Below are 15,103 nucleotides of genomic sequence, written 5' to 3' on the forward strand. Positions count from 1 at the left end.
ATAAGTATTGTTATTTACTGTAGCTGTATTTTGTCTGAGAATGATCCAAGACTGGTGACAAGCGTTCATTTTACTCACATTTAATCCCAGTGCAGTTAATCTTATCCACCATGAAAAAGCCCGATTTCTTCTGTATTGGCCCTATAGCTCCAACTGAACAACAACTGATTGATTTTTCAAATAATTTGAGGTATGTGGTTACAGCACAAATATTTTAGCTGCCAGTCACTACTGACTGTACAGATTTTACAAATAACCCTCCAGCCAAACAAGCTGTTTTCAATTAGTCCAAAGGAACAGATGCTCTCATTCTCACATGGCCTCAGCGCACAAGCAAGTTAAGTCAATCTCATAAAGCCAGAATATGCGTGTCTAGTTTTCTGTTCACAATTCACACGAGTCCACTTGGACCATAAGATGATATATTTTTTATGTTTCCTGCTGCAGAAACAGTAATAAGTAATTTATTTGTAATAAGCACCACCAACACCATCTCAAACTGCACCAACAGAAAATCCAAGGAAAAAGATATCACCGTGCAGATAATTGATCTCTTAACTGCAATCCACTTAAAAGGTGATGATGGGGCACCCCGGCAGTTCACCTAGTAGAGTGCACGCCCCATGTACAAAGCTGAGTCCTTACTGCAGTGGCCGGGGCCCTTTGCTGCATGTCATTCCCTCTCTCAATTCAATTCAATTCAATTTTATTTATATAGCACTAATTCATAACAGAAGTTATCTCATTGTGCTTTTCCTATAGAGCAGGTCTAGACCGTACTCTTTATAATATTAAGAGAGAGGACCACGTAGAATTTTTATATATATATTTATATTAGAAGAGTAATTGTCGTTTTAATATTAATAAATTAGTAATAATAAGAATGACAGCTACAGGAAGAATAATGTCAGCATCAGTAACAGAGCCAATAACAACAACTGTAGCAGTTGTTGAGCAGGAACACAGGGGCAGCAGGTGGCCCCAACCACAGATCCAGTCTCTGCAGCTCTGGAAGCAGAAATACCTGCTGAAAGTGACAGAAGGAGAGAGGAGAGAAACGAGAAAGCACAAAACTACGGGAGAGAGAAGATGTTGAGTTAGTAACATGCAGTAATATCTCCATCTGTATGCATAAAAATGCATACGGATGGAGAGGGAGAGAAGGAGAGAGAAAAGAGGTGCATCATGTAAAGTCTCCCGGCAGTCTAGGCCTATTGCAGCATAACTAAGGGATGGTTCAGGGCTCACCCAAGCCAGCCCTAACTATAAGTGTTATCAAAGCGGAAAGTCTTTAGCCTACTCTTAAATGTGGAGATGGTGTCTGCCTCCCGAACCCAAACTGGGACCTGATTCCACAGGAGAGGAGCTTGATAACTGAAGGCTCTGGCTCCCATTCCCCCACTCTCTCTCCCACATTCCTGTCTGTCTTCATTTTGCAACATTTTTAGATTTAGGTTACTTTATGTGGTGATGTTTCATGTAACGTTATCTTTGGTAATCTAAGGATATGGCTAGCTAGCTTTAGGTAACCCTTTTTCCCCCATCATTTAATAATGATAGGGGCCCTATATTGCAACACTTACTTAAAATGACATTTAAATCATCCTTACACTATAAGGCATTAGATAAATATTTACATTTTAATCTAATCAAAGAGTACTTTACGGTACATTGTAGGGATGCTATTAAAACCCACAGTGCTCGACATTAGACAGACAGCTATAGTAAAAGTTGACATTAGCTAGCGTTAGTGTTAGCGTAGTGTTGACTTAACATTAGTGTTTTTTTGCTGAAAACAAATCTCATAGAGCTCTGATTATAAAAAAATTGCTGAGCGCTACACAGCAACAATGGCTACAGGGAGAAAGGACGACTGTATGATCATGTCAGTATTTTCACATTTTTATATTAATGAGAGTAGCTGTTGAGCACAACGCAGCTGGCTACATGGCTAGCTAGCCACAAGTACCTCAGCAAAATGTTTCATAATAGGGCTAACGTTAGACTGCTATATGAGATGACACCCTCAATAACAGTCACATTTTGGGTCTAAACAGTATAATGAGCAGATTTACAGTAGTTCTGAACTTTAATTTACCTTTGACATGACACATTGGTAATATATTGGGATCCCATGTCGGTAGTTGCTGTTTATTTTGTTTAAATATGCAGAACTGTAATTTTGTGGGTTATTGTTGTTCGGACTATTAAACTAAGATGGCTAATATGTGCTAACGTGAGGGTCTGTTTTTTCCACACTAACTGGCAACTATACCAAGTGATACCAACGTTGTTATACTGTTGGCTCACAAGCCTTGTCAGAAACAGGAACCAAACGTCAGACATCTCACACAGAGATAACCAAAACATAAATTTTGGACCCGTCAAATTTATTTAAATGATTATTTCATAATCATAATATTTTGGGGGAAAAGTTATACTTTTACTCTGCACCTTTTTAAAAGCTCTGTGGATGTTTTTTTTTATATTGGTCTACATAAAAATGTTATCAATATAACCTTTAAGTGCAATGCAAAATACAGCATGGGCTGCATGGCAGGCAGACACAGTTAGTGACTAGCTGGTGAACATGGTGGAGTGTTTAGTAAAGAGCCTGATATTTCCCTCAGGAGTTGTAGAGACCAAAAACAGAGCTAAAATTGAATATTGGACTTTTGTTTTCTTTAGGTGGCCAGAAACACAACTCCAAATGAATAATGTTGCTCCATAACTGCTGGATGTGTAAATGAAAAAATCTTACTATTTGCTAACACGTTAGCCATCTCAACTTAAAAGGAGACGGTATGTCAATGTTGTGTTCACAACTTGTTTTTACTTGAAATGGAGGACAACACAACTGCATTTCCTTCTGTTGGTCATTAACGAAAAACCTAAACAGCTAACAACGCTAGCAATAAAGAGAAGTTATTGGGGTGGAGAAATGTATTGCACTGTAGGACTTTCCATGGATGTTTTGATTCGTTTTGACACATTTCTTTCAGACCCACCTTTCAAGCCTACAGGCAGTGAGAGTTTATTACTCAACTCAGTGGAGTGTTTCTTTAGAGCTATATCCCCCACTCAATTAATTCCACTTCAACAACATAAGCTGTTGTACTCAGCAAAAATAATGCCATCAAAAATCCCATATCAAAAATATCATATTAGTAGCCACGCATTTTGTTTCTGTGGATACCTGTGATACCGGGTAACTGCATGTTGGCTAAATCAATTGTGTCTTCACTATATATCATTAAAGCATTCACTTGAAATTAAGTTCTATTCACTTTCACGGTTTAACTCCAGTGCTGATTAGATTGTGAGTGTCACTGAGGAACTAAGAATTATAGCCAATGGTTTATTAGTACTAGTAGATTGAAACATATGGGTATAAAACAATTTCATAATTACACATACAAATAATACAACAAATAATTACATACAAATGACTAAAGTTGTGGTAGTCTACCGCTACTGTTAGGTTAAAATGGCTGTTTGCACAAAATACAAAATTCCAACAAGGTAAAGTCTATGCATCGACACTAAAAGTGCAGCGTCAACAACTCCTTAAGCAAGTGGTTAATGGTTCACGACCACAGTGTGAGAGTGAGGACAGCACTGTCTGTTGGTCTGTTCAAACCACTTTGGCAACACAGGGTGTAAAGAGCAACACAGTCTCTAGGGCTGATAGTGGGAGCCAGTGTGTGTCTTAATTTTGAAGAAGCACAACTACAAATAGAGAAAAAGAGCAACAGATCTAGAAAAGCTGCTGAAAAAAGGCAAGTATTACAAACAATATAGTTTCTGTCATATACAGTCAGAATGGGCACATACCAGGTCAAACCGGATCTACCAAAATAATATGAAACCTCTTTGGTCAAAACATTTATGCTGTGCCGCTTAACTCATTAATTCATGATAGCCATAAGAGCTTTAAAGCTTTATAGTCTGGTGGTTTTTTTGTAAGAAGAGCTGCCTGTGTCTTGGTTGATAACCTGGATGCTCCAGTCAGCATCAGTAAAAGTGGTCAATATGTGCAGAGGCGTGAATTACATGTTTGGTCTCTCCCTGCAGAGCGAGGGATGCCAAATTGGGGGGCTGGCGGCAGATGGTGTGGGGTGTGAGATTAGACTGGCATTGACACATGGCAGGAGGCTGTGTTGGTGTGAAGTTGCTGTGGGTGAGAGTGGAGTTCAGAGATCTTCTCCATGGGAATTAGCAGTAGCGTTGAGGAGGAGTAGATTTACATACGTGTCTGTATCACCAGCTCAGCTTCAGACAGTGTTTCTCCGGCACCTCAGGGAAAGAATGTTAAATGCAGCATTTTTTTTCTCTTAAAAGAATCCAAACAGTCAGCACAGAATACTGTATGCTTTTTATGCTCCATTTCTCCCTCTGGACTGAACTGTGTGCCAGAAGTTTATATATAACAGAATGAATTACTAAGTAATCACTGACCAGCCCTACTTTGCATATGACTGCGCTGGGAAAAATACACTTCTTTATGTTATTGCTACCATAAAGTAGGATGATGCTGCTGCTGGAGTTCATTAATAATAAGCCCTGCCCATAACTCTTTAAGAAATATGATGTGCTTTATACATACATTGGAACAACTGTATTTTTACTGGGGCAATTAAGGACAAGAACCTTGCTCAAGGGCATGAATAAGAGTGGCTCTTTGGATTCATCTCTCCGGTGTTAAATCACTAGGTTATTGACCTTGTATAATACTCCCTGCTGACACAGTAGAAAAGGACTTTAATTATATATTCAAGAGAAAATGGTTGGGGAAATAATGGGATACCCCAGTGGCAAGGGGATCTCAAAGTCAAGAGGAGCTTGAAAAGAATATTGAATCAAACATCATATTTTTTGATGGTGAGGTACCCTCTACCCCTCTGTGGGCAGGTGTTAAATTATGATGCTTGATCATTTTCAGGGATTTGACCAAATTGACACTGGGTGATATAATTTTGCATGATGAGATGTGGATGTTAAAGAGAACTGTAAAAACAGCCATTTCAACACTGTGAGTACATATAAAATTTAATCCCATGGGTTTTGAAGATGCTGGATTTGCAAGAGGACTGGTTTCAACTGTGTAGGAACAAATACAGCCATAGGAGGGCGACTGAGACATCAACAATGAAAGGTAAGTAGGTTTTGCTGCAAATTCTTGATACAACCAACAGAGGGAAGCAGAGCACAACTTTTACCAGCAGGCTTATGTTGCCAAAAATTGCCTGCACTTTGACATCTTTGATAGTTTCAGTGGATCTTAGTCCATGAATCCAATTTGTGTCAGTCACTGACCACTGAGGAGACATGTGGGGGTATTTTTTCACAGCAATTCACCTTCAAATTCCCATTATCTTCTAAGGATTAAGATGATGTTTGACAAAGTAGACTGCTAAACATTAATCCCTAAGCACATCACTGATCTAACCACTGATGCAAGGTCACACTGTGACACAAAATATTAGCACAGGGTGGATACAAATCCACTTATCAAAGTTTGCAACTTGTTACATCAGCCTATCAACTATTCAACACACCAGAGCACATGTCTAAGTAAAAAAAGCAACAAAAAAAAGATCTAAAAAGAGCACGAAAAGTCATTTTTTTCTGTTTTGAAAGTGACTCCCAGGCCACATCTATGGAACCCCAAAGTGTTCAGCATTACATTAATAAAAAAGACATTACAAAATAAATAAGCATATGAATACATTTTGTAAAATATATAAATAAATGAACAATTTGTGAAACAGTTTGCCTCATAATGACATTTTCCCTTTATTTCATGTCACTTTTCATGACAGTGATCGTCACAGCCCCCTCACCTTTCAGTCAATCACATCAAATTTAGTCAGCTTGCTCCTCTTAGCTAGAACAAGAACAATCCCAAAGTTATTGTTAACAGCAGCTGGTTAATTACTTCCGCTACATTTTGAATCTAAAGATCTTCTTCAGAGAAAGACACACAACAGCAAAAAGCTCTAACCAAAATGAGCTAGCTAACAACGCTAACACTTTCTCTTCACTTTGATGCTGAGTAATAATCCAAGCTCACAATCCTGGATAGGCTTGTTAGGCAGCTCGGTAGGTAGCATGTCCAGCCTTGTTAAGCAAAGTAAATAAAAGGAGATGTTAGTTTCTGTGTGTGTATACTATGTTTATTTACAGCAGCAGCTAGATAGTTGATTCAGGATTACTTTGACATTATTGTTGCTCTAGCTAACAGGTGCTAACTGGCTAAATCTCGTAGCAGTTGATCTTGCTTGTTTAAGAGGCAGAGGGCATGTGATTGACTGAAAGGTGAGAGGCCAGATTGAATCGTGATTATTACACATACTGAAAATTAAAATTGTACTTTTGACTGATAGAAATATGTAGGTTACCTAAACCCATTAGTAAATTAAATAAACATGCTCATAATTAAATATTCAGAATTTACATGATTTTATTGGGAAAATAGTCCAGCCAGCTTTGCAAATACAAGGATTCTAACTGCTAAGTTTTGTAATAATTATTCATTATGTGTACTGAAGTGGGAAATAAGTAGACACAAACACAGGGGGGTGGTTTTCTATACGGAGAAGGGGGGACGAGGTTTTGTGGAGGGCGGACTTCATCAGATTTTCATCTGAACACAAAGAGATGAGAAAGAAACTCGATTACCGGGAGATGGAAGTCTCCTGTCGTGTGACAGTGACAGTGTGGGGTGACTACGACTCAGAGGTGATACCATCAAAGTCCTCCTTTATTTTGCTTGATGAGGAAGAGATGCTGCATCCCCAATGCTGCCCGAGGGCATACTGATGTCATCTGCCTGTCAGACACAATGACAGGAAGCCTCGCTGCTGCCGGGAGCTGTCTGTAAATGAACAAATGAATGGACTGCTGCTGCTGGTGGATTCATCAGGTCCTAAAATGAAATTGGTCAAGGTTGTGATAATGGACAGAGAATGCATTAGCATTTTCCCAGACAGGGCCTACTTGTGACCTGATATGTGCTGTGATATATCCTGTGCTGACAATAAGCTCTGCACTGCCTTCAAATCCATATTGCTTTTCATTAGTGCTGGTGTGATGCTGTTTGGAATTCACATTGCATTATCAGAAGCTGCTCTTCAGTGCATCTGGAGGTTGGTTTGGTGGTGGTGTTGCTCATTGCTTTTGCTCCACCCTTGATCCTCAGAGACACAATGGAGCTGCAAAACAGAAAAGCAGGCAACTTCTTCAGAGTTACGTTTTTGGAGGCTCATGCAAATCACACCAGGCTAAGTGTGTGTGTGTGTCTTTTGAGGACTTTGTTGCAAAGACAGATTTATCAGCAGGGCCTTTTGTGACCGTCCCCAGCCTCCAGCACCTTTTGCTCCAGCAGAGGGAGTGGAGACAAATACGTGGTCTATCCAGATTATACCTCATTTGAGATCTACAATAGCCGCATTAGAGCATTTAAATGGAGTCCTGAGTCGTCAACCTTCACACCGGTGACAGGTCACAGATGCAAGGATTGTTAACTGCCCGCTGCTCGTTAAAGTAAACCGCATGAATGCTTATGAGAGAAATTCTCCCTGATAAAAATAAATCCAAAACACAACCACTCACCGCTGCCAGACAACATTTAATGAGATGCAGCCAGATTGCTAATTGACTTCCTGAATTCCATGTACCCAATATCTCCATGGCAACTAAACCAGCCATCTCTTTTCATACTCGTAGGAAATAGAGAAAAGTTTTTTTAAGCCTCCATTCATTCTGTTCTCTTTTCTTTGCCGAATAATACATTGATGATTACATTTCAACTCTATACTCATTCCAAACTATTAACTGCTAATGTTACGAGAGAAATAATGAGGTTTAATCAGTGCAACACATGATTACACAGATTAGGATCTGTTAGGAGCATGAGTATTAATGACTCAGATGTACAAGGCAGGGCTGTGAAAGGAAGAGACTGTGAGGCAAGGCCATTAAAAGAGAGATAGCAGTGGAGGGAGAGGGAGGAGGAGGAGGGCTCGTCATAGTGTCTGGCTCCCCGCTAACACCAACATGACCCCCTCTGTTCTCTGTCAAAGTGACATGAACCAGTACTGAATCACTACTGCCGGCCTCCTGGTGGCGCCTCTGTGAATCCCTCTCCCTCACTGACACACTGACCCCCCATAGCTCAGATCATGTGTCCACATCAGACGGGTAACAAGATCCAGGATGTCTCGTCCTACTAGAGGGACACAGGAAATAAGCTTTGCAGAAACATGCTGTAAATTGCACAAGAACACGCTGCAGACACCAGCTCCTCCAAACAAACTCTTGATTTGTTTTTGGTTTGCTAAGCTTGGCTTCCTCTGCTCATGTTGGATGATGACATCAGTGTAAACTTGTATTTTAAAAATACATATTATATTTCATGCAAAGTTTTTCAACCCTGGTGTCTGAACCCTCTGTAGGGTCAAAACATTTAAGCAGTTGGGTTTTTAGAAGATTAAAGACGTATATATATTATTGGGGGACTGACAAACTACACATTAAAATAAGAATGATCAAATGATCAAAATTGAATCAGGAAAAGTTAAGATATCCTGACTTTTAGTCAGAGTACGAGTCAAGCTCCAAAAATGTTGGATCCTACTTTTCCTATATTACAACTGTTTTTTATTACAACAACGTCTACTAGTAGTAGACGCTAAAGTAGTTTCTGAAGGCGTCTCCTACAGATGCTAAAGAGTACCATGTGCGTCTGTACATGAAAAATGCAACAGGGTTGTGGTCGAATAGTCTTTTTTGCTTAGGAAGGTTCCTAACTGACTGAAATGACCCGGAAGTGTATAAGTGGCAGCCATGATAAGAGCTGTTTGAATTCTCTAAATGCTAAGGAAAGGTGCTTCAATGCTTCCTTTCGTCTCTCCTTTAGCATAGGATTCACTGGACCACGAAAGGAAAGGAGGTAATGCCGTCCCACGATTCCTTGCGGTAGCAACATTTAAAGCGATACACCATTTGGCCCTTAGCGTAAAGCAGACTTGCAGCAGAGAAAGAGCGAGTGAATATGGATAGAAGTGTGGACGTGATATGAAAACTTTCTTTTATCATGAAGCCAAATGTTACTATACAGTTCTGTGGTTTATCAGTGAAGTGTATGAACTACACTGCAGACTGGAGTCTGGGTAGTTGCTGTGGCTGTTTGACATACAGTATGTTGGTGTTCAAGTTTACTGTCTGCTGTAGTGTAAAACGTTCTCACATTGTTGTAAATTGTTGTTAAAAACTATTAGATATAAGTTATCCTGGTATTCAAATTAATACAAAAAACATGAATATCGCTCACCATTTAGTATGATGTCATTATATAGACTGACCTTTTCTCATTACCCCCAACTGTGACTGACCTCCAGCATCCATGCCTGTATTTCTGTTTATATTTCCATTCCAACCTTATTAATGCAGTAACATTTTTCTCCGGGTTATCAGGTATATTGCTTGCATAAAAAAACACGTAAGAATGTACAAGGCGAAATAAGACATGCTTTTTGTAGTCCTTCGGAACATTGTAGTTTCACCATGGCAGACCCATGTCGATAACATCCACCATTGCATAATTACGTCGCACTAATGTAGGCTTTTCCTAAGTCCTCATGAATTCTCCTACACATCTCAATAAAAAATATCATTGGTTCAAGGAGAAGTGCTTAGGAAAAGACATAGGAGGGACTTCTTGACACAGAACTTTCACCCAGGAGACAGGGATTCTTGTCCTGTGTGAAAACAAGTTAAGGCTATCTTTCATGTTTATATGCTAATAGAAATGAATGCAGGATAAATGTAGGTTGTCAACCACTTAAATCTTCCACTAAATGTTGGCTAGAGTCGCATTACTGCATTAAAGTTACCTGTTAGTTAGCTGTTTGTCTCATGCTAAACCCAGACAGTGAACAATATTTCAGTAAAGTGAATCCAGTTCTTGAATGACTACTGGTAAACAGGTAAAGAACTACACTTGTAGCCATGTTAACTATACACATCATAGATGGCAACAGCTGTAGCCTCAGAATGCGTAGAAGACAGAAAATTAAAAAATGCTTGACAAAAATTTGACAAAAATTTCACTGATGAAAACTAAGCTAAAATGTCTTTAGTTTTTGTTGACTAAAACTGGACTAAAACAAACAATAGTCAAATGACTAAAATGTGACTAAAACTAACCACTAACCAAAAAACTAACAAAATCAGGGGTCAAAATTAACACAAGCTGAGTAGTACTCCCCATGACTAGTAAACTCACTTTAAAATGGGTTTACCATAGAGCACCATGTTAATATACAGGAAATGTATATGGAGCTTCTTCCATGCTGTTATGGAATGGAATACAAAAGATGTCTTAAATTCACATGACAACCCTTTAACTGTGGGGGTCTTTTGGGGAATTTTGGAACGTAAAACAGGGTCATTGTCCAGAAAAGGCAGATGCAATGTCTTCTAATTGCTGAATTTATTTTGCCACTGGCTGAAAATGTTACTTGTCACACTTATAATGTCAGGATAACACAATGATCATTATGTCATGTCATGTGCAATATCTAATGCCAATGTATTCACATAACATACAGACAGCTGCATGTGATTACAAACAGATGAGGAGGAAATACTTGAGCAAATATAAAGTGCATGTGTATTTATGCCAACATGTTCTGTATTTATTTGTTTTATTATCTTAGCAGATAATAAGAGATTGTGTGAATTTTTACTCTTGATTAATGCTCCAGATATTGTAAATATGTGTGGAAAAGTGTGAAGACACTGAAGTAAATGTGAAGGATTATTTCTATTGATTTCCATTGTTTCTTTTTAATTAGCCCCAGGGCTTAAGCCTTGATTAGATGGGGTTCTGGATCTAAAGTTATTGATTTGTTGGTAGACTCCTTTAAAGCCACTCTGCTGGTTATTACCAATCCTTCCCGCTCCCCTGTGGGCAGTCTTTGTCACTCTTCAGAACATGTAGTCACCCCCTTGCATGGCTCCCGAAGACATTTAATTGAAACAGACAAAATAACACCCCTGTTATCCCGTGGGCCCAATTCTATTACCTTCTTATGCACCTCCCCTGAGAGCAGCCGCAAACCAACACCGGTGCGTCATTCACACCTTTAAATCTCATCTTGGAATGATCATACTGCCTGCAGAGCTGGTCAGAGCATGAGAGATGTTTTCCCATTGTAATAAAGCTGCTGTATGACATCTTCCTTATCAGAAACCTAATGATGTTGTTTATCCTCACCATCCATTCACACAATAATGAATTAATATACAAACATCGCTGTGTGTAAATGTGAGCTCCCGATTGTGTTTCCAGAGATCTGATATGGCCATGCCTGTCGACCTATCTGCCTGAGTACAAGCGGAAAGGCAATTATTTGCATGATCACACAGTCATTGTGTTGCATCCAACCACACAGAAATTTAATTATCTCATGGTAAATTCTTTCACAGGAGAAGAGTGGTGACTCTGGCCCATCTTTTCTTGCTGCAGTGCTTTATTTCTTTCACCGCACAGCATGGTCAGTTGGATTTCCAAATCCTGTGTATGAAGATAAGCTGCTCCACGTGTGAAATTCAGGCTGGAAACTCGGGTCTTAGCTTGGTGGTTAAATTGTATTAATGTTTAGTGCACAGCTTTGAAGTGCTCAGCTTCTCCTGTGCTGAGTTGTCTCTGATTTTCAACAATAAAGGATAATACATTTGATAATAGATATGCATTACGGACCCTGGACCACAGTCAAATCAATAGTCCCATTTCAGTGGTCACAAAAATGTTAAGCTGCAACAAACAACCACACTCATGCATGCTCGTAAAAACCACACATGCTTACATACAATGATTACACTCCATCTTTATCAAGTCATCCAGCAGTTATATTACTGTAGGAAGAGAGGGAAAACTTATTCCCCATTTCCTCCTTTGTTAAATGATTGACAGCCGGTTGGCACCAGTCTCCCATTTCAGCTCAGATTTCATAGCAGTAATATTTGGATTGCTATGGAAACAGCTTTCATACTGTGAGCCCCCACCTCCCCCACCCCCCTACATCCAGACACCACGGTATCTCCCAGTCTTTATTGGGTGAGAGGATGCTCCTTGACGCTCTCATAAAGAGTAAATGATTCCACGAAGGCATATGATGAAGCTCTACAAGCACAGCAATACATTGTCTCTGGGGAGAGCGCCTACGCACAAAGCAATCTGCCACAGGAAAACGCCTTCTCCCAACCTGCTGCTGATATTAATTACGAATCGAAAGCTACGGCTGTGCCTCCAGTGCTTCCTGTGTGATGCTGGGAGGGGCTATGAGGCTGGCATCCACAGGGAAGCTACAGATGTTGCTCACACATTCTTATAGTAGAAAGTGGGAGAGGCTCTTGCTTTATGCTGATCTCTTTGCTGCAGGTGGATTGGCAAGAGCCGAGCCTCTGGAAGTCTGGACAGAAAGCCTTCGTGCAATAAATCACAGCTGCCCTCGATGATCATACAGCATGTGCTCAGGCAAATTCATCTGTGTCGACTCCCATGATGTATTCCTGCAATATAGCCTACAGCATACTGTAAATTAAAAACATTGCTCAAATCCTTCATCAGTTGTACGACTGGTTCCTGTAGGAGCATCTTTACAGTGTGTGTGCAATAGCACAGTCTAATGCCTACAAGGTTAAAATTGCCAGATATGATCATATGTCATATGATCAGTATTCATGTGTTTCAGTAAGCCGTGACAGTGAACCAGCATGCACAATACCAGGACCCTAAAATTGAGGCAGCTAAATGGAATTCACCCATCATTATTTTTATTATTTACACCTGCACTTTTCCTACTGTGACGTGTTAAGTGTCTTCTGTGAAAAAAGGACTTTAGTGGTGGTAAGCATTCTGTATGATGGATTGAAGACATGTTTTGATTCTCAAAATATAGGCTACAGTTATACAGAATTTTTTTTATACACAACGCCTACAACATAAGTCAGCACATAAATTATCATTAACTACCTTTTACTTCAACCTAATTAACCATTGAAAGCCCTTTTTTATTTATCTGTGTGCGTAAGTGATTGAACAACTACATTTTTCTGCATGTTTTTATCAGTGCAGTATACATATTTGTATTTGTGGACCAGCAGCTGTGGGTAAACAACTTGCAGCTCGACGCACACACATTTGATAACACAATCTTTCAAAAAGAGATTTGGTTTCCTCTCCAGTGGCTCCAGAGCTGACAAGCGGCGTGTGCATTTTGGCCTGTGCTATGTTGTTCGGTTTAAATTTTTATGGAGAAAGCTGAGAATTTATTTTGTGTTTGGAGTTTGTAGTCAGACTAACAGAGCAACGCATAATGTCATAACTCTTTGCCTTCATGATATTCATGAATATTTCAAGGGTGGGGTCTTGTGTTGAATTTACTGTAAATTTTCCACTTTGCATTGCCTTCACAGGAGAAACTGATGACTTAAAAAGTGCCTGTGTGGCCAGTCATATAATGAAGCCACAAAATGTGCTACAAGAGGCTAGGGGAGGAGCAACTGAAGGAGTTGATGATTCACATCAGTAGACCACCACAGCTGTACAAGGTTCAGTACCGTTGCCTCCATTGTGAAAAAAAAAAAAACGCGTTAACTGTTTGTTTGTGTGAAATGACACTGCAAATGCAAATTAACATATTGGATCATCACCATCTTATTCTCTTAAAGTAAATATTAGCAACAAGGATAAAAACATATAAACTAATGTTCCAAGTGGGAATTAATGTACATGTTAAAACCTTTGAAATGGCCTTTGTATTCCGCTTTAGATAAATAAAACACTGTGCAGCATTGTTATGGGCTGCTGGCAACACAATCCATCTTAATTTTTGATGAAAGCCTATGGCTTGACTGGTATAGAGGGGCAAACAGCACACAGCCTGCATATTTACTTCCAGCTCATTTATTCTCATTATGCAGCCCTGCAGACGTCAATGAGGGGATTTCTGCCCCACAGTGATATTCCACAGAAGGAGAGAAGTAGAGAGAGATGGGGCAACACATGAGGAAAAACAAGACGGAAGCGGGGCGATGGGGGGGGTGCATTCATTCATGCTCTGCCTATGAACTTTGACACCTTTGACAACGTAGGGTCTGTTTTCAGACCCTACGTTGACGGCACCAGCTCATTCTTTCCCCCCGCTCAGTCTCCATTGGAAATTTCACTTTCACTGTGATGTAATGAGGCCCTGCCCTGTCTAGCTGGGGAGCTGCCATGATTTCATATCTTGGGTTTACTTCCCTCCAGTAATTATGGTTTATATGGCCAACAACATGTCACCTGAGAAATAATGAAGTCTGAACATATTATTTCTATAGGAAGGAAAATATCGGAAGAGAGAAACTATTTTTACAGGGTATTTTATAACATGCATTACAAAAGTGTGGGTTGTCCTCCAACCATAATGTGTATGCATAACAATTTAATAGATGTGTGAAAAGCTTAAAAAAAATAACATGTGAGACCTTTCTTTTTAGCTGGTACCGGCTGAAAAATAAGCAGTGTAGTAGAACAATTTTTCTTTACCCATACTGCCATGAGCTCACTGATCAGAAATCACAAATTTGTTTTAATATAGTTTGCATTACAGCTGCTAAAAACATGGTTTCAAATCTTAAGTATTTGTCTGCTTAAAGTTGTAATCCTTACGATTTAAGTCCTGGCTGATTTGGCAACACTTGTGGTTACATTCAATTCCGTTTAATACTGTAGCATATAGCATAATACTCCTTGAGAAGCTACTTTGTCAGAAACACAACAGAGGATGTATGTGTTTACAGTGCAACCAAACAAACTCATGTTGTTTTAATAAAGAAATCGGTCAATAATAATTGCAAATGCGATGTGAAGTACTTTTCCTCACAACAACCTTGCTGAGCAGTTGGAGGTTTACCCTGTCGCCAGCAACTCTTCATCCATCAGCTCACATAGCTGCTCCTTCTTGTTCCAGTACTCCTTTGTAAAATTTTTAAATTAACACTGTCTTGTTTTGTAGATGCATTTTTGATGAATGATCGCTTTCGCATCAAG

Source organism: Siniperca chuatsi, linkage group LG2 (assembly GCF_020085105.1).
Source record: "Siniperca chuatsi isolate FFG_IHB_CAS linkage group LG2, ASM2008510v1, whole genome shotgun sequence".
In the NCBI taxonomy this organism is placed as follows: domain Eukaryota; kingdom Metazoa; phylum Chordata; class Actinopteri; order Centrarchiformes; family Sinipercidae; genus Siniperca; species Siniperca chuatsi.